Source organism: Herpailurus yagouaroundi, unplaced genomic scaffold, assembly GCF_014898765.1.
Source record: "Herpailurus yagouaroundi ecotype Mexico unplaced genomic scaffold, PumYag 159, whole genome shotgun sequence".
In the NCBI taxonomy this organism is placed as follows: domain Eukaryota; kingdom Metazoa; phylum Chordata; class Mammalia; order Carnivora; family Felidae; genus Herpailurus; species Herpailurus yagouaroundi.
In genome coordinates this window covers 13,967,202-13,988,092 of record NW_024412400.1, presented here as the reverse complement: position 1 = coordinate 13,988,092, position 20,891 = coordinate 13,967,202, and the positions used below count along the sequence as shown (strand labels likewise).

The window sequence follows — 20,891 nt, the reverse complement described above, 5'->3', positions numbered from 1 at the left end:
GCTCCTTTACGTTCTCTGTGTTAGGCATTTGAGATTAGTATGGCGGCCGTGAGATTTCAGTATGAAACACCACTGTTGGGAACATGGGTATATGTATGGGTGCCTGGTGCTCCACAGTCAATGGGGACAAATGTAAACTTCCAGTTGATGGTGGTTCAGGATTCCAAGTGAAACTGACCCCCTTTGTCTGTGTGTGCATTTGTTGAACTTGTCAATTGAAATAAATAGCCTTTCATATGTTACATGAAGTTATTATTACTATATAATACTCATTAACCAAAGACTACCAGGAACACACATGTGTGAAAACAGATTTAGAGTTGTTTGTTGCTTGTTGTTGTTTGCTGCTCCAAATAAGACAGGATAGCATGCAAAATGAGGGAAATCTGAGTAAGAGAGTATTGTTGGGTGGGATTTATTATGGAATTAGACTTGGGAAAGACGATTTTGGTGAGGCACGAGGAAGTGAGGTTTGTTCTGGATTGAGTACTATTAGGAAGCGTGGATAAATCTGATTGGGTATCTTGATAATTTTATCTAGAAAGTGGTGGGATCAGTGGAACAAGGGTAAAATAGTAAGTGACAAAGAAGCAGAAGTCATTGATATTACCTGGGTGAAGGAGATGCTTGGTCACTTTAGTGATTTGAAGAGTGGTCTTGTTTTTCTCTCTGCTTGGATATAATTATGGAGCAGCCTTGTTTTTGTCTTCCTTGGTAAAGGTTAGGGTTATGAAGTAAGCTTCTCTAATCTGGTGTTTATGTTCTGTGAATAATTTCTGTTAAGTAGGGAACTTCCTGGCCTGGGTTCTAGTGCCAGACCACCTATTCTAGACAGCATGCACTCTTGCACACACTCACACGTGCACACACACACACTTTATATGATTGTACATGTAAAATGGAAGACCTGCACTATCCTCCCCGATTGTTGTATTCCTCCCAATGCTAGCACTCTCATATTTGAGAATTTGACCAGAATAGCAAAGTGGCAACATTTTAACTGGAGTTGACATCCAGTTGACATCCTAGCATTATAAATTTAGAGATCAGGGCAGATTTGTGATACCAATTCTTATGCCTTTGCAAACTGTCATGTCCTATTTACAATTAAAAAAAATTTTTTTTTAACGTTTATTGAGAGAGCGCATGAGCAGGGGAGGGGCTAAGAGATGGGAGACACAGAATCTGAAGCAGGCTCCAGGCTCTGAGCTGTCAGCACAGAGCCTGACACAGGGCTGGAACTCACAAACCAAGAGATTAGGACCTGAGCCGAAGTCGGACGCTGAACCAACTGAGCCACCCACTTGCCCCTACAGGTTTTTTGTGTTTTGTTTTGTTTTGTTTGTTTTGTTTTGTTTTGTTTTTTGCAGATAAGGAAAAAATGGAAATGCAAACCTGACATAACATAAACCCTTAGAAATGTGGATGCGCATTTGAAAATATTTAGAATGTAGGAAATTAGGATCTGATTAAATGAAATAGCTGATTAATGATAGCTTGTCACCAAAGATGGCACCCCACTGAAGCACTTCTACTACTCACAACTTTGGGTTCTTTCCTTTCTGTGGAGTTTAGCTGGTCCTGTGACTGAATGGAGTGCAATGAGGTGACACTGTGAACTTCCACGTGTAGGTACTAAGAAGCCTTGCCATTTTGGCCTTGTGCTCTTAATAAATGCTTATGCTAGGAGAAGCTATCTGCTTGATAGAAGCCCAACTGTCCTGAGAATGCCATGCTACATGGAAGCCCAAGCTAGTGTGTGGAGAGGCTGTGCAAAGAGATGCCCAGCCAGTTTCCAGCTGTTTCAGCCATCCCAGAAGAGGTATTGGACCTATGAGAAAAGATGCCTTCAGATGATTCTAACCCTAGCTGCCATTTAACTGTAATTGGACAATAGACCCCAAGTGAAACCACCCGACTGAGCCTAGGTGGTAGTTTGTTGCACAGGAATAGATAACTAAAACAATCATTCATCTTAAAATTAACATTACTATTATCCACAGCAATGGCTAGGAAAGTATTGGCAGTTAAAAGGTCAGCTAGACTGGTTTGAATGAATTGTTAATATTCATTTGAATTAATCATGCCTCTTAAATGAAAATGAATACTATTTAGTATTTGAAAAAGTTAGAAATTTCACCCTGTAATCTTCTTTTCATTATTAATTTGTTGAACAAATATTTCCAGACATACCAATGACATTTTCATTCTCATGGAGTGTGTAGCTCGGATTCTAGGATTGAAGACCCCAGAAATCATGAGCTGTACTCTTCTTGCAGTGTCCAAAGCAGTGCTTGGGATCTTGTGACAATAATCCTAACAGAATATTCCATTTGATCCCCCCTGCAGTCAGATGTTGCCATATCACAACTTTCAGCCAGTGAATTGGTAGTGGAGGCGATGTGTCACTTACATTCTGAGACAATGTGTGATTCTCTAGTCTCTACTGCATGACCCAGGGATACAGGAAGCCATGTGTTCCACACACAGTTACTGGTTAGCAGAGTCTCCACCGGCTTGGATCCCTTGGGTGAACGCGGGGAGCAGATATCCTTGTTAATTCTTGACAGGCAGCAGCACAAGCCAGAAACAAGCCTTAGTTGTTCCTAAGCCACTGAGATTTGGAGTTAATTTGGATCTGTAGTACCGTCTAACCTCTTGTGACTAATACAAGAGCTTTAATTTCCCATAAGCTCCATCACATCCATCCCAGGCTATTCAAAATCAACTTGAAATCTAAATAAAAATAATGCGATTTCTATGTAAACAGAGCCTCAAGACAGAATTTCTGATCTTTTTTTCTCCAATTAGTTTTATATCCCTAAATCCCTCAATATAGAAATTCTGGCACCAGCACTGTTTATTTACTTGGGTAATTTGAGAACACTTGACACAAAAGTCATTCTCAAATCAAGTTGTTTTCCTGTTTATTTTTCGAAGTAATTTTATAGCAAGTTGTTAACAAAATAATTTATTAGGGGACTTAAGAAATAGTTATTCAATGTAATATCAACAGAAAAATCCAAATTAGTTTTCTTTCTTTTTACTTTTAAAAATGGTTCTTATGAAATTTCCAAACATGCATGACAGTAGAGAGAATGGTGTAATGAACTTCACATACTCATCTACCCAGCTGCAACGATTATCACCATATGGGCGGCTTTTCAAACATAAGCTTTGGCTACGTAAAATTTGATTCTGTTTTGACCATCCTTTGAAAGATAAGATCATAACTACCCTTTCCCCACCCCCACCTCCAAAATTAGATCTGAATTTTCTATGAACACAGTGCTTTGTGGTCGTGATAGTAGCTTCTGTATTTATTGCCAACTTGGCCCTGTAGGTATAACTTCAGAACACTTTGCTAGAATGGCTTATTCGGAGGGTGACCATTTCTCTCCATTTGACCAGGAGCATCACAGGTGATCCCTTGTGTTGTCTTGGGGTAATTATTCATAGCATCCCTGCTCCCATGTCTAGTTTGTTCTGCTCTTGGCTTTTTCCATCCCCTAGAGTTGGATCCTGGGTCTTGCCATGCAAGTTGAAGCCAGTCGTAGTCAGTGAAGCCTTATCTCAACCTCTGTGGTTGCTTGCAAGATCTTTGGTGTCTGAAAGGTCTTTCGTGCCCTGAATGGCCTACCCAGGACCAGCTACGTAATTTGTGGGGTCTGGTGCAAAAAGTAAAAAATTACTGCGAGTGTCAAGATTGTGACAGCAAAGGATCAAACCAAGCGTGGGACCCTATGCTTAGAAATGAAGCACACACCCTGTGTGTGGCAGCAAAGATGGCACAACTATGAAGCCAGCCCTGGGCCTACCACTCCCACTCCCACCCTTCACTGGCTCCCCATGTTGACCAAGTCCAGGCCTGCATTCCTGCACTGAACCCTCTGCTGTAGTCTGCACAGTTAACTTACTCTCTAAACCCTCCCTCTGGGTTGGAACACCAGCTTACCTGCTACTGTGCCCACCTAATAAGTACTTACTATTACTAATGGGTAACAGAGCCGGAAGTCCAACACAGATGTGCTTGTGTTTCTGAGTGAATGATCGTAACCCTTGGCTCTTCTGACTCTTAGGCCTCCTCGCCTAGCTAACTCTTGGCAGAGCTCTCACTTCAGTCCAAGGAATTGAATCTAGTCCTTTATGAACACCTGTCCAGGAACCAAGATGTACTTTAGTTGCATTCCGTGTTCTCAGCAGTCACCTGGACCTTCTCTCTGACGTGTGGGCTGGCTCAACTGTACCTTCTTTCTGCCCCCGACCCCTCTTGCTAATTACTGTGCTTCCCAAAACAAGCCCGAACTTGAACTTTGTGGATCTCCTGGGCTGAGCTCCACATCTTGCTTAGTTTTACTATCTACTCTTAACTTTGCTTCTCTGTCTCACCGGTTGCAGTGTGGCTTGAGCCTGAGCTGGTTTTCCCCAGGAACATCTGGAGTTCATTGCTACACACAGACTTTCAGGGGTGGGGGAGGCCTGCTCAATCACAGCTGTTGTGTTTGCTCCGGTGCCATTTATGTTTAGTTTATAGAATTAATTTCTGTCTTTCTGATTACTTCTGGTGTTACTGAAATTTATGTTTGCTCTAAGAGGTGGCACTGAAAAAAGGGACACTCGTGCACTGGTGGTGGCAATGTATATTGGTGCAGCCACTGTAGAAAAGAGTATGTAGGTTCTTCAGAAACTTAAAAATACAAATACCATGTGATCTAGGATTCCACTTTTGGGTATTTATCCAAAATAAGTGAAATCAGTATCCTGAAAAGATATATGCACACCCATGTTCATTGTCGCATTTTTGACAATAGCCAAGACAGGGAACCAGCGCAAATGTCTGTCAGTGGATAAAGAAAATGTGGTGTATATATATGTAGTAGAATATTACTCAACAGTAAACAAGAATGAAATCCTACCATTTGCCATAAAATGGATGGACCTGGGGGTATTTTGCTAAGGAATAGAGAGAGAGAGAGAGAGAGAGAGAGAGAGAGAGAGAAAGAGAGACTGAGACTGTTACATGACAGGCATTTTATTCACATAGTTTCATTTCAACTCTAAAATGAACAATTCTAGTGACTGCTGTCAGAAAAAAAAAGCTGGGAGAAAATAGAGGAAAGGGAAAGAAAACAACTTAAATAGTGCCAGTAACTACACTTGACTTTCTCTTTAATAAGCATAAGCCCTGGTGAGATTAGTTGCTGTATCTCCTGTTATGCAAAATGGCTCAGTTACCAGAAATCCCTCATGAAGTGACCACTGTGCTGCCCTATATATGATTTCACTGCTCAAAAATTTAGAATTTTTGTATAATAGGACTCACAAATATAAACCACCCCTCATTGGATACTAAAGGACAAATCTGTTTCACGTTTGGAGGAAAAAAGCTGTTGAATGTACTGAGAAATATGTATCGCTATCTAATGTGATGCCTTTCTGGCATTTTCACATGCAGTTTTGAAGGCATTCAATATTTTGACTTACAAACATTCTGTGGAACATAATAACCTCTGTTAAGATAGTCTTTTCTCGCTTCAATATAAATGCATTTATCCAGTCAAAAGAACCCACTTAGACTAAAGCACCTTTGAGTTCTTTGAAGATAGTTGTTGACAGAAGAGAGAAGTCATTGATAGAGCTGTGTTATCTTAGCAGCCAAATATTTAATGACTTTGTTTAAGGAGGAAGCTCAGGTTTCTTCAGGAGTCTTGTATTATAGTAAATAGTGGGATTTATGTAAAATTATTAAAATGTATCATTAATATTGAAAGAAAAACATGAAGCTTATATGGGGTGTCTGGGTGGCTCAGTCGGTTAACTGTCTGAGTCTTGATTTTGGCTCAGATCATGATCCCATGCTTTGTGAGATCAAACCTGGAGTTAGGCTTAGTGCCAACAATGCAGAGCCTGCTTGGGATAATCTTTCTCCTCTCTCTGCCCCTCCCTCGATTCACACATGCGTATGCTTATGCGCACGCTCTCTCTCAAAATAAATGCCTTTTACAAATGAGGCTTGGAAACAGGCTCTCATACCCTTTCTATATTATTTTTGTTCATTTAATCATAAATGGAGATTTAAAAGCCCCTGTTACTGGATCAGCAGTGAATGGGCTATTATTGGAGCATTAGTAGGTATTAGAGGCCACTCGAGAGCAAATAGGTAATGAATAAATGTTTGGCTGTGGGAAGAAATCATGAGCTGAACAAGAGATTGCTGGGTTCATCTCATGTTAACACCTTGATGGTGGCCATGACATGCTGTCTGTCACCCAGAGTAGGTGACTTCTTCTCTTCTGCATTAAGGGAAGCATGGCTACATCAGTGGTGCTCTTTAAGATAATCTGTAGTCTTAGGGCCTATGGGGGTCTTCAGTGGAATAAATGGGGAGACATCTTTTTGTTTTTGGGGACTGTGGAAAATGGAAGAAGTTGGGGAAACCAGAGGTGTTAATTAGCTATGAATCTACTTATCAGTGTAAATGCCCATTAGCACAGTATATGTGAATGCCTGAGGTAGAGAAGCCCTCTGTGCTAATAACTTCAAGCAGGGGGAAATCTAGAAATAAAGACCATAAAAGCCACGTAGTGGTTCTTAGCAATTTGTGGTTCAGTGGAGATAGACTTAGTGCCTTTCTTCTTGGGTTGCTGATTGCTGGCTGGAGAAGCAACAATGGTTTCATTGGCTTGGCTGCTGTCTTGTGCTTCAGGCTCTCCTGTATCACTGTAGTGCAATTGATAAAACTATTTGTCTTTCTTACAGCCACAGAATCTCCAAGTACGCCTCTTTGGAATTTGGGAAATAAGATAGAGGATTTGACCTCAGAATGATACTATTCGTCTAAAAAGTCTTTAGTTCCATAGTGGGATACAGCTTTATAAGACAAAGATAGCTTCATCTTTTATATGCTGTGTGCACGTGCGTGTGTGTGTGCATATGTAATCTTTCACAAGGAGGCAGGGGAAAAATGAGGAGACTGATGGGGCTTATTCTTTGGATAGGAGAGCTTGGGCATTCCTGCCATAGTAATGGTAAGAGCTTGGACTCTGGAGACACACAGAGCTAGATACACATCCCAGCTATGTCTCTACCTTGATCTCGGGAATGTCACTGAATCTCTGTGCTCTTTTTCCTTATGTGTAAAATGGAGGAAAATACTGTAGCTAACCCACAGGGTCTTATTGTAAGTAGTAAGTGATAGAACAGTATTAAATGATAAAGCAAAAGAATCCCTAGAATTTTAGTTTTCTATATCAGGCACGCCACAATGATAGGTAAGTCATTTCCACAATGTGGCGATAGAATCGTATTTCTGTGCTTAAGGATTGTGATCTGATCAACCGCTCATGCCTGTGGAAATAACGCTTTTATGTCGACAGCCTGAGATTTAGACCAGCATTTATTTGTCACCATTTGAAGTTGGGTTGGAATAAACTTATTAATCCAGGTGAAGATGAATTCTTTTGATCGAAAGGTCAAGCTAAGTGGACGTTTAGTATGAAGGTTGCATTAGGTCTAGCTAGTTCTCAGAGTGGGTCTCCAGACTAGTAATGTTGGATCAGCGATGTTTATCTTTGTAACTGAAAAGGGACCAGGAAACTCTAAGCTGTTAAGGAAACGTAAAAGAAACTTAGGTGATGCTCAGGATACCTAGAAACTCTCAATCCCAGTATTTAATATCGTCCTTAAAGTGTTTATTGGCAGAGTTGGCATTCTTTCCATGGACAAGCTGAACAGTAAAAGCATCCTATGTTCTAATTTATATAAAACATATTAAATTGCATTTGCATCTTCTACTAAACGTATTTTTCTATAAACGTTTAGAAGAATTTTTATTACTTTGCCTTTGTAATGTAATCATTTGACTACAAGAACAACTAGAAGTTATGAGAGGCTATCATTTCTTGACAATTATTTTGCATACATGAGCATTCTTGCAAAATGAGAAAAACTGAATCTATACATTTCTTTTCAAATGCTATGATATTTTAGAATACTAAATTGAACCACTGACGAATGAACTCATTTTAAGTTTTATAGATCTTTGTGGGCTATGTTTTGTAGATTTTATTTTATAATTTTGTTTTCGTATTTTGGGAACAATAGCTTTGTTTTTCAGTTCTCAGTTTGGCAGGCCCTTAGAAAGGTCATAAGCCTTGGGTACTGTGTCTGTTCTTAATGGATAAAATGACCCAACCAGTGACCTGTTTGAGAATAAGACGTAGGTTTATGCCTATTCAGGAAACATTTAAATTGAAGGCTAAGCAGTTTGGACCATGGTTAAAAGAAATTTGGGCATTTGGTTATATTTTATATATCATGGTCTTTGTTGTAATGCAAGCCCATAGTTCCATTGTCCAGATATACTTTAAAAGTGAAATTGTTTTGGCTTTTTGGAAAATTGAAACCGCATATATTGCATATACTTGATAACAGTCATAAAAGGGTCTTTATCAGCATTCTTAATCCCACTGGCATGTCTGCAGTGACACTTAGGAATATGCAACCAATGGGACTAAATAAATAAAAAGCGTCAAATTAGCTCAGTTCAGCTTGTACTACCAAACCTGTTTATGTCAGGTGAAGTTTAGCTGCCAAAATGACTTAAACAACTTTACCTCTCAGCTTTTTGAAGTTTGGAACTCTGCTAGGAAAGAGACTTGTGGCCTATAGACTATTAGGAGCATTAGGTAACTACTTGATTTATAAAGTAATAAAGGGAAGGAATTGTCATCCTCATTTTGTGACTGGCAAGCTGGGATATGCAGTAAGTAAATGACTGCTTTGAGGTGACGGAACCTGTAAATGGAGTCATCAAAAACGGAGATGAAATCAGAGTGCCCTGATATTCCACCCCAAGGATCTTCCAAAAAATTATTTGGGAGTGGGGGAGGGGGGGAGGAAGAGGGGCAGAGAGAGAGGGAGAGAGAGAATCTCAAGCAGGCTCTGTGCTCCGCATGGAACCCGACGCGGGGCTCGATCCCATGACCCTAGGATTGCAACCTGAGCCAAAATCAAGAGTAGGGCTCTCTACTGACTCAGCCACCCTGGCACTCTGTCTTCTCAAATTTGTTAGGGCCTCCCTGGCTATCCAAATAGCTGTTTCCCCTGCGGCAGCCATTTTGTCTAGAGGGCCAGGACTTGGGTACTTCCGGCCCAGCGGAGCTGGCTGCGCTTATATTAGCTCTCGATGCCCTGGGGTGCCGGTTCTGAAATTGCCCTAAAGAAGAGCGCTAGTGCTTAGACATCAAAATAGACGCCTGTGACGTTGGTTGGGATGGGCCAAATTAGGTGTATCTGCCCCTTGCAAGGCCCCTTTCGCCCATGGTTTCTTTTTCTCCCTTTGCTGAAGTCAAGAGAACTGAAGCGAGCTTCCTGCTGTCTCTCCTCCCAGCTCTTGAAATTTCCTGCTCTGTTTCGCTGGCGCCACACTTGCCAGTACCCGGAGCGCATTTTATTGCTGCAGCTGTTTCACTGGCCTATTTTTGTCAGTGCAGAGGTTCGTTTCAGAAGTGACGGCTTAAAATAATTCACCTGATATCGTTTTCTTGGACATCCGAAACCTGAATTATTTTCACAACACCTGAGGACGCTGAGAAGCCTAGTTCATCACTTGTATCTTTTGCAGAAAGCCGACATTAAAATGCAGGTTTTCTCTTTACACGCAGGCATTCACTCATTCCTTTATTTGTCTGTACTTCCAGGAAGCATTTATCAAAACCCTCGTAGAGAGCTAGTTGCTAAGAAGGTCACATGAAGATCACTGGACAGCTGTCTCTCTGGAGATACCGTGGGGAAATAATGCTTTTCCTCACTGGCATAGCAAAGTCATAAATTAGCCTAAGTACTCACAATTTTCCAATGGAGTGAGCCAAGGCATTACTTTTTTTTTTTTTACAGCCACATCAGAAGCCAGCCAGGGTAGTTAAATGTTGTGGTGATGTTGTGGTGGCAGCACTGGGCTTTGGTGACAGGTGGCTTGGGTTCAAGATCTGGCAGTTTCCCAGGCTGGCTAATTTGGAGAAGTGACCCATGCTATACCTGGGGTACATTTGTAGGTGCAGTGGAGGGACCCCTGACTTTTGGTTCTGTTGTCTGGGAAATGAGGGTGGTTGTGTGTTGCTGAGAAGCTTGATGAAGGCACGCATGTGTGTTAGTTGAAGCTGAGGGTGGTACAAAAAGTAAATAGTTTCCTTTGTTCCCGTTGCTGTCCTCGGACCTATATCTCCCTCTTCTGTCTCTTGCTAAGAGATTCTTTAACTTCTTACTTCCCTTTACAGTAAGGACAGTGAGGTGCGTGGGTGGCTCAGTTAAATACCTGGTTCTCTAGGTTTCAGCTCAGGTCATGATTTAGTGGTACCGGAGATCAAGCCCTGTGTGGGGCTCTGTGCTGACAGCCAGGGCCTGCTTGGGATTCTCTCTTTTTCTGCCCCTCACCCCACCCCTCTCTCTCTCTCAAATAAACTTAAAAAAACAAAGAATAAACAGGACAGTGTTACAGTCAGACTTCAAAATGCTCCAGTCCATCTTGAATTAAAGCTTTACATGAAACAACCCAAAGGAGAGAAGATATATCACATGTATATATGGCAAATGACTCCTATCCAAAATATAGAAACAACTTCTGCAAATCAGTGAGAAAAAGACAACCCAACCGAAAAATGAGCAAAAGACTTGAACAGACTCTTTGTAAAAGAAGGTAGCTATCCCACTGGCTAATAAACATATGAAAAGCTTCCTGAACTCCTTAGTCACCAGAAAAATGCAAATTAAACCTAGAAGTGATAATACTACATAGCTACCAGAATAGCTAAAACAAAAAGACAGAAACTACCATGTATTGAAGAGACTATGGAGCAACAGGAAACTTCAATCAGCTGCCAATAGGAATATCAAGTGGGAAAACTCTTTGGTGCTGTTAAAACTAGACGTGCAAATTCATTCATCATTACGTACCCAACAGAAACGCATGCATGTGCTCCCAGAAGGCATTCTCAGGAAAGTTTATAGCAGTGCTATCCACATAAGCCCCAAACTGGAATTATCCAAATTCTCACATAATCAAATATGACAATGCCAAATCAGTGATTTACAGCTCTAGGCAGAAACATAGATAAATGGCCCAAGTATAATCATGAGTGAAAGAAGCCATCCCCAAAAGACTATATATTCTATGATCTAATTTATCCAAAGTACAGAAACAGGAAAAACTGTAATATTAGAAGCCCTATTTTAGGGGGGGTGATCATTGGAAGAAGGCAAGAAGGAGACTCTTGTGTCTTGATGAGATGCTGACTACACAGCCTCATGTTCAATTCGTGAAGATTTATCCAGCCATACACTCATGGTTTGTGGACTTTCCTGTATGTTCTACTTCAGTAAACTTGTCTTTTCCCCATGTCTCTGCAGTATTGTTGCACTTATCCTTCACTTTGCTTTTCTGTACCTTCCCATATCACCCACCCATTCCTTTTGCATTCCTATTATCATTAAAAGTGCTTGAGCTTTGGGAGTGTGCACTTTAGAAGCCCAATGAGACCAGTGCTAAAGGAAGCGCTACTCTGCCCCTGCCTCTGTGCCATGCCTTGCACATCCAGACATCGCTCTCTCGATAGCCTTGTGGAGACCCCTACGAGCCACTTCGAGGGTTCCTGGACATGACAAACACAGGTGTGTGGCTCTGTGCTTTGTAGCCCATCTACGTACCTGACCTGGCAGAAATCATGATAGGGGCTTATATAAAGCTTCCGAGAAAAATTCAGAATGGAATGCATAATCCAATTAACCATAATGAAAATAGAAGCAGTTCTTCACATCAGAGGGCCTGAGTTCTTTAACAAAGTTCTTTATAGGGGAAGAGAGGCATGGTGTGGGCTCTATGAATTAGAGGAGAGTTTGAAGGAATACTAGGGGCACCTGAGTGGCTCAGTCAGTTAAGTATCTGACTCTTGATTTTTGGCTCAAGTCATGATCTCAGGGTTCGTGGGATCAAGCCCGTCATTGGGCTCTGTGCTAACAGTGCGGAGCCTGCGTGGGATTCTCTTTCCGCCCCTCACCTGCTCTCTCACATGTTCTCTCAAAATAAATAAATATTAAAAAACAAAGCAAGGAATAATAAATTAAAACAAATAGGCAAGAATAAGTTGCTATGTCTAGGGATGCAGGTTTGGCTGATAAAATTGTCTTTGAGAACACAAAAATGATGATTATTCCATTAGAATAATGGTTACTTTCTGGGTGCATTTGGGGCGGTGAGAGGGTTGTGATGTGTTGGGGCCCAGGGATGGAGCTTTTGGTGTAATGGTGCACTGGTGTAATGGTTAATTTTATGTGTCAACTTGGTAGGCCACAACACCTGGATCACTGGTCAGGTATTATTCTGTTTATTTGACATTATTTTTCTGACGAGATTAGCATTTAAATCAGTAAACTGCAAGTAATGTTAATTACCTTCCATAATGTGGGTGGGCTTCGTCCAATCAGTTGAAGGCCTTAACAAAAAGACTTTTCTCCTCCAAAGAAGAGGAAATTCTCCAGGAGACTGTCTTCAGACTTGAACTGCAGCATCATCTCTCCCCTAGGCCTCTAGGCCTGCCCTACAGAATCTGGACTTGCCGGATTCCATTGTCACATGAGCTGGAATTGGTACTGTAGGCTACTGTGAACTAGGGAGTGGGTTCATTTACAAATATGAAAAAGCCAGAAACTTGAGCTTTGCAGCACCTCCCCACTTAAGGATGAATGGAAGTGCAAAGCTGATTCACTGCTAACTTCCTTTCCTTTCCTGATCATTATTACCTTAAGGCAAATGGTCTTTTTATGGTAACATGACCTAAAAATAAAATTATTCCTGTTAACACATGGCCGATGAACACACTCAACAATCGGTGTCTTTTTGTGCAAAGGGTGTAACACTGCTGTCGGTAGGGAGGCTACACCTGGGGCATGAAGAGTTAAGATAAACGGAGATCATAGGTTGAACTCAATGTTGCAGTTTCCTGGTACCTTAAAATTTAGATAAGATTGATGCCAACACCCAGGCCATGGGTTTTAGAATTCCAAAGCTCTTAAATGTTCTCTGTTCCTATCAGATGCGGGTGGGAATGTTTGTTTTCCACCCTTGGCTTCATACCATACAAATGTGGGACTTGTCCTTGAACCGCCCCCCCTCCAAAGGAACTACAAATCAAGAACTTTTATAGGATGTTTTAAGGATCATGGGGAAGATACGACAGACCAAATTACTAGAGTATGTGAAATAAATCCTATGAAAAGGGTCCTTTCACCCCTTCCGCCCTCATGTTGTACTCGACCTGCTTGAGAAACCTCCCTGGCTCCTCTGTGGGCCAAAAGATAAAAGCTTCTCCTTGTCTCATGGTGACAACTTGATCACTCATCTTTTGTAGTCTTGGTTTCTGCCAGCCCGCATGCACGCAGGTTTGCACACCTTTCATGCCAATGGTGATATTTTCCCAAGGAGGGGCATTTCCTTCTAACATGGAGTCCTGCCACCCACTCTTGGAAATAAATTGCTCGCATTCATTACCAAGGATAGTAGCCAAATCCAGCTGTGGAGACAGCTTCCTTCACCCAGCTTATCTCTATTCTCCAAAAGCAACAGCCTTGCAAAATATCCTTAAATAGACCCGGAGAAGCTGAGTTTGATTAAATAAGGCCTGGCTAAGTTTTCTTAGTGATCATTAGAACCATAGGAATCAAGGATGAAATATCAAAAAATTATTGAGCAGCAAGAGACAGAGTAGTTCTCTTCTTGTCCTCTGAGGAGTGGTTTTGCATTTTTGCATTTCCAGTCGCCTCTTCCTGAAATGCACTCCCAGATGTCCATTCTGCCGAGGAGCACTTCTCTCCATCCTGTGGGTGTTTCTTCAGTTATAAACAACCGTGAGAAACCTTTGAACGTGAGCTACAGAAATTGAATCGCTGTCTACCATAATTTCTTCCGGCACTTTTTTCTCTCCTCAGTGAAGCAGTTATTCCAAAATAGTACAATTTGGGTTTGTGTGACGACTTTTCCTACCCAACGGAATTGTTTGAGATCTGGGACTATGTCTGGTTGTAGGGTTTGCATCGTGTGTTTCTTAACGTGAGTGGCAAATGAGGGCATGACAGTGGTATAGCAGAAGCTGTGTTTTACGTCTGATTTTCTCAGCATGTTAATGTTTTGAAGTGATCAGATATAAGCGTTCTTACAATTAAAGAAGAAAACTTAGCAATGCGTAAGGATCTTAAGAAAATTAAAAATTTTGTCGATGTACCTTCTTTTCAGTGCAAGAAATAGATGACTTAAGTGACTTCTAGAACCGCTAACTTTCCATTTTGTTAGGTTGTCAGGGGAGACAGCAAGGGGGGTCTGTTGCAAAGACATTTTCCCCTGGGTTTTAAAATAAGCCTTGGGTGTAGAAGAATATTATTGGATATATAGGGGAACTAAGATTTTTACTCTGTCCTCACGGTCCCATGGCTAGACGTCAGAAGTAAACTGACCAGGGACGGTTTAACAGGAGAAGAGCATATGGAGTTTATATGACATTAATATTTCACGTAGCGTGAAAGCCTTCATAGAAAAGAAACGAACACCCTAAGGATTGGATAGACTGGAGAGCTTTATATTCCATTTTAACAAAGAGCAAGAAATTGTAGAGTCATGACGTGACAAAGGGAAGCAGTTTGAGCCAGGGGCAGCTCTTGGGAACTGTGTGGGGAGAAAGTAATGGAAGATAAGGGTTATTTTAGTAGGTTTATTTGTACATTTTTGGATCATCTCTCTGTCTCTGGTGATAAGAATGTTCTCCTCTTCTTGGTGAAAGAAGGAAATGATACGTTCTGCTTCTAGGTAGGAAGGAGGGCAGAGAGCCCTTCCTGTGTCTGCTGTCTCTAAAATGCCTTCACGTCACAAGAATCAATATTCTGAAGTGGCATATTTTGATCCCCTTAAGATCATAGTTTTAATTTTGATGAAAGTGGCCTCTATAAAAAAATAAAGGTCTCAAGAGCCTAGAGGAGCAAGGAGCAGCACAAATCCCAGAGTATAGGGCCTGCCAACGATGGAAGGTTCAGATGATGGTACAGATTTAACTGAGCTGATATTTCTTGCTACGATTATTATTGTGTGTGTTAAAGTTCTAGTTCAAAGTTTCATTGGTCTGCCCCAATTTTATTTTTCCCATAAAATCTTACTTTTCACATACAAAATGCAAGGCTTCTGAGTATATTTAATATTGAAGCAAAAAAATGCATGTGTCTGCAATTCCTAGCAAAAAGAAGGTTCTCAAAAATATTTGCTAAATGGGAAGAAATTACGACTCTGTGAATATAATTTTCCCAGAACTTTTTGTTGCAGTAAAAAGTTAGTTATAAAAAGCTGGTTACCGCTGAGCTCACCTTTTCTCAGGTTCCTAAAGAATTACCTCCCTCTCCCATGAAATAGACCATTTGTTGTTTCTCATTATGTCTTATTTATTTTCCTCTCAACACAAACTCTTAATTACCTGTGTGTCTGTGTTTCCCATTAGACTGTGAGCTCTGCCAAGCCTGGTACCAGGTAGGCATTCCACAAATGCAAGTCACTGAACGAATGAATCAAAGTTGAGTGAATGTTTGTATCACTTTTCAACTTCTAACGTTAATTTCCTTTGGGAGAGATAGAAAAATGACAAAGTTTATCCATCAGCAGTCTTCTGTAGTTGCACGGGAAGGCTATCTCTAATGTCTTGCATTTATTAAGTATTAAATAAGTATGACCAAGTAAGTTAATAAAATACTTGCGACTACCATATCAAGGAGTCCTTTTATTATCCCCATTTCATAGATGTGGACACTAAAGCCGAGAGATTTCACAGTCTTCCCAACATCAAATAGCCAGTAAGTGGCGGAGATGAGGTTCTTACCCAGGCAGTGTGAGTTCAGAGCCCAAATCTTTTTTTGTTTTTAAATTTTTTTAATGTTTTATTTATTCTTGAGAGAGAGAGAGAGACCGACTGAGCATGAGCGGGGGAGGGGCAGAGCAAGAGAAGGACACAAAATCGCAAGCAGGCTCCAGGCTCTGAGCTGTCAGCACAGAGCCCGATGCGGGGCTTGAACTCCTGAACTGTGAGATCATGACCTGAGCCGAAGTCTGAAGCTCCACCAGCTGAGCCACCCAGGTGTCCCTTATTATTTCACTGACTGTGTTATGCAAATGGACGTATGTATGAATGTTGTGTTTCATCACAACAGAAGATGTAAAAGGACCTATGGCCCTCCAGTCAGCTGACCTCACTGGATTTAACCAAAGACTTTGTCTAGAAGAGGAACAAAGGATTTATTTTAACCAACCATATTTAGACTTAGGACCCCTTCTGTCTTATCGAGAGTTGTGGTTTGTCAGTAGTTAGCCTAGCCATCTGAACCACCCCATTTGTCTAGTGCTTAACCCCGTTTCCTCTGCTTCTCTCCTCCTCAACTGTTCTGTGAATGTTTCTCTGCTGTGTTTTCTCTCGCTTGGAAAGAGAATAAACTCAACAAACCTCTTCTGCCTGCTCTTCCTCTGGTTTTCTTTGACGGTTCTGATGGCCGTTGGTTTATCCTTGGACAACGTACAGTACTTGGGGGAGGATATTCCAAAAGGGCTTCACCACCATTAGACCCCAAACTCCAGATTTAGAAAGTTTGTTCTTCCTCAATCTTGGTCACATAGTCACAAATCTGCTTTGCCTCTGAAATGCCAGTATCCCATACAGATTAAAATGTAGAGATAATTATATAAGTTAGTTGCCAGATTGCGTAAGATAATGCTTTAAATAATGCAGAGCCCAAGTTCTGTATGAGTGTATACGAGCAGGTCAGCAAGATTTTGCCTAATGGAGTCCCTTTGGGATCCTGTTCTAAAGGATAAAGAAGGACTAGGCATTAGTTTACCATGGTTGATAACTGATTTCTACTCCAGGGTGTAGTGGTGCTAAGCACATTTGAAAACAGGCCGTTCTTTTAAGTAAGCTAAAATAGAACCCTATGGGGGTGCCTGAGTGGCTCAGTCGGTTAAGCGTCCAACTTTGGCTCAGGTCATGATCTCGCGGTCTTTGAGTTTGAGCCCCGCGTCGGGCTCTGGGCTGACAGCTCAGAGCCTGGAGCCTGCTTCAGATTCTGTGTTTCCCTCTGTCTGCCCCTCCACTGCTTGCACTCTGTCTCTCGGATTGTCTCAATAAATAAGCATTAAAAAAAATAAAAAGAATAAAATAAGATAAAATAGAACCCTATGCAAATGATCCTCCGTATCATGACCCCAAGTTATCAGGGTTAGTCCAGCTATTCTCAGAGCCACACTTTTATGCATAAACTTTCATTTAATTCTTTCCCACATAACTGAAAATGGAATATTTGGGAGCCTGAGTTCTTAAGGTTTACCGTATTGTTACTTAGGAAGTGGAGTGTGTGTGTGTACAAGAGAGGGCGAGCATATAGGAACACGTGCGTATATATACTTATGTCTAGTGGTGTGGATATCTGCATTCTGTTCCAAAGTGTTTTAATGTTTTTTTTTTTTTAAATGTTTTGAGAGTGAGAAGGAGAGCACTTGAACATGCACAGAGAAAGGCGGGGGGAGAGAGAGAGCGAGCACTTGTACATGCACAGAGAAAGGGCAGAGAGAGAGAGAGACAGACAGAGACAGAGAATCTCAAGTAGGCTCCGTACTGTTAGTGCAGAGGCCGAAGTGGGGCTCAAACTCAGGAACTGTGAGATCATGACCTGAGCTGAAACCAAGTCAGACACTTAACCGGCACCTCTGTGTTCCAAAGTGTTCTTATTAAAAAGAAGAAAACTGGGGAATCACACTTTTCAGTTTGACTTTTAGTTACATTTTAGCATGCTCTTTTCATTTTGTCTCCATGGATTAATTTTTAATTTTCTTTCACTGTATGTATTTTTGTAGGCTACTTACAAAAACAAAAGTAAAGCATTTTTTAACAGATGAAAAATACCTTCAGTGAAATAAACTGAAATTATTCAGCGAAAACAGTAACAGTGTAACTCCCCTCTGCACACGTTAAAGAGTTTTCGTTTTGTTTTGGCATATTTGTTTTCTCTGTAGATCTGAACTGATGGTCTTGTGATTGGGATTCAGGTTTATTATGAACGGTCTCACTGAACAGATGAGGGAAAAGAGTGGGTATAATCTGTGATTTTGTGAAAAATCAGAAGGAAACCTTAAAGATTGTGCTCTCATTTGGGGTGGAGAAGGAAATGGAGCCCTTTACAATTTCCTATTCTTTGAAGGTGGTATTTCAGAGATTTTTTTTTCTCCCTTCAATTGGATAATTTATAAATGAATGCTCCCAAAGGAACTCTTAAAATCAAAGACAAAATATGCTGCTTGAAAATTGATTTGTTACCAGTACTTTTTAGCCTAAATATTTCTCAACTCGGATAATTACTTGATTTGAAAATTCCATATGCTGAAAGTCAGGAATGTGCAAGTAATGCAGATGAGAGGAAAGACCACGGTGAGAGCGTCTCCTGGGAAATACTGCAGCTGCACCTCTCATATTGCTTACGGAAATAGCTCATTACTTGCAGTTCTACTTAATAGCTGACCCTTGACCAATATAGGGCTAGGGGCGCTGAGCCCCTGCACGGTCAAAATCCATGTATCACTTTTAACTCCCCCCCGCCAAACTTAACCGCTAATAGCCTACTGTTGACTGGAAGCCTTACCATAACATAAACAGTCATGTAACCCATGTTTCGTACATGTGTCACATCCTGTATTCTTACCATAAAGTCAGAGAAAAGAAAATGTTACTAAGAAAATTACAAGGAAGAGAAAATGCATTTATAGTACTGTATTTATCAAAAAAAAAAAAAAATCTGAGTGTAAGTGGACCTGAGTAGTTCAAACTCAAGGTGTTCAAGGGCCAACTTTACCTCACTTTTAGTATTTGGGTGGAATTTGGAAAAGGAGAAAAACAATAATCATGCTGGGGTAATGTGATCATCAGGTGCTTTGGGCCCGGTTTTCTGGATGGCTGAGTGCTCCTAGGACAGTCCTGAGAGGAAAGGGGGTATCCTGATTTTACAGAGGGAGAGGAGACAAGGAGGCAACGACATTGGGGATTCACCACCTCCCCAGTGAATTTAAAGCAAAGTTTTTATGGCTCTTTCAAAACTTCTCCTGCTACAGAAGCAGCTTTCAAACTTGAAGAAACATCAGAATCACTTGGATGGCTTTTTAAGTACAGATTGCTGGGCCCTCCCCTCAGACTTTGTGATCCAGTTGGCCTGTGGTGAGGCTGAGAGCCTGCATTTCTAACAGGCCCCCGGGTGTTATAGATGGAGCTCGCCCTACTGGTGAGAGCCAGTGCCCCTTAAGGGAGGAGGAGAGGGGCTCTAAACCTATTGCAGTCATTTCCTGTTAATAAAAAGTGAGCATTCGGTGCCTGAGCGAAATCCTGAAAATCCATGGCCTGTTGTGTGTACCTCATGCTCCTCAAATGCACTGTCTGCACCCTTGGGGGTGAGGTGGTTTGCCTGTGGGTCCTCAAAGCTACAGGTAAACGTGACACATCCTCAAGGAGTGCCAGCTTTCCTTGACGGTAAGCAGTTGAATGTGGCATTGTTTTATATTAAAACAACCATGCAGCTGTGTTACGAAGTGGAATACAAATGCACATGCATTCCTGAAATAAAGCTCAAGATTTCAAAGAAAGTTTGCCCTTATGGTAGACTGCTTTGGGCTATGCATCAAGTCTCAGAGGGCGCGCACTGGCTCTCCTCCGGCAATGAGCGGATTTAGCTGAGGAAGAGAAAAGGTTATTTTACATCGATATTAAATACCTTTTTGAGCTGAGAGTTCTATCTCTGGATTTAGACTCTTGTCTTCTTCCTGACTATAGTGAGCATTCCTCAGGGTCTAGCCTTCAGGACCAGGTAAGTCAACCTTTTTCTGAGGACGTATCGAAACCCTGGCATTAGAGATGGCATTTCTGTTTAATACCGGATGCTATAGAGTTCAAATTTTTTTTTGAAAAATATCAAGAAAATTAAAATTTTAAATCTTATCGTCTTCACGGAAGAAAGGGATGTACAGTCAGTTTTGGGGGAGATTTTCCTTTACTGTGGGTCACACACACACACACACACACACACACACACACACACACACACACACACCAACCCACCCACACCCACCAGCAAATACAGTTCTAGAGGTTTTGGTGTATTGTCCAAAACCTAAGTCAGGTGTATTGTCCATTGGGAGTGAGTGGCTCTACTCTTTTTGTGCCAAGCCTGAGCGTGGGCCCTTTCTTAATGCCTCAGTTTGTGGCTCTGCTAAGGGGAGTAGAACTCACTTTCTTCTAGAAGTTATCATAGTATTGCTTTTGTGTGGCCCTCAAGCTAAGAATGGTTATGCGGTTTTAAATGGTTGAAAAAATGAAAACAGGAATGGTGTTTCATGAAAAATGAAGATTAAAAGAAATTAAAATTTTGGGGTACGTGTGCAGCTCAAGCAGTTAAGCCTCTGACTTTGGCTCAGATCATGATCTTCCGGTCTGTGAGTTTGAGTCCCCATCTGGCTCTGTGTAGACAGCTCAGAGCCTGGAGCCTGCTTCGGATTCAGTGTCTCCCGCCCTGGCTAGCAAGCCCTCGCTCCCCCTTGCATGCTCTCTCCCTCAACCACCCTCCCCCTCTCCCCCCTCCTCTGCTTCCCTCTCCCTCTACTTCCCCCCCATCCTTTGCTCTCTCCCCTTTTTCCCCCTCCTGCTCTGTCCCTCTCCCCCCATACCCCCTTCCTCCCTCGCCCCCCACCTCCGACTCACCCCGCCCCCCGCTGCCGTCTCTCCCCAGCTCCCTCTCTCCCCCCCTCGCTCTCTCCCCCTCTCCCCCCTCGCTCTCTCCCC

The 20,891-nt window shown here is 41.7% G+C and overlaps 1 protein-coding gene across 10 annotated transcripts in view; it reads left to right on the top strand.

The window, feature by feature from the left end:
- The window catches only part of RBMS3 (RNA binding motif single stranded interacting protein 3), a 1,359,438-nt gene that overhangs the window by 277,903 nt on the left and 1,060,644 nt on the right, over nucleotides 1-20,891 (top strand). The window lies entirely within an intron of this gene.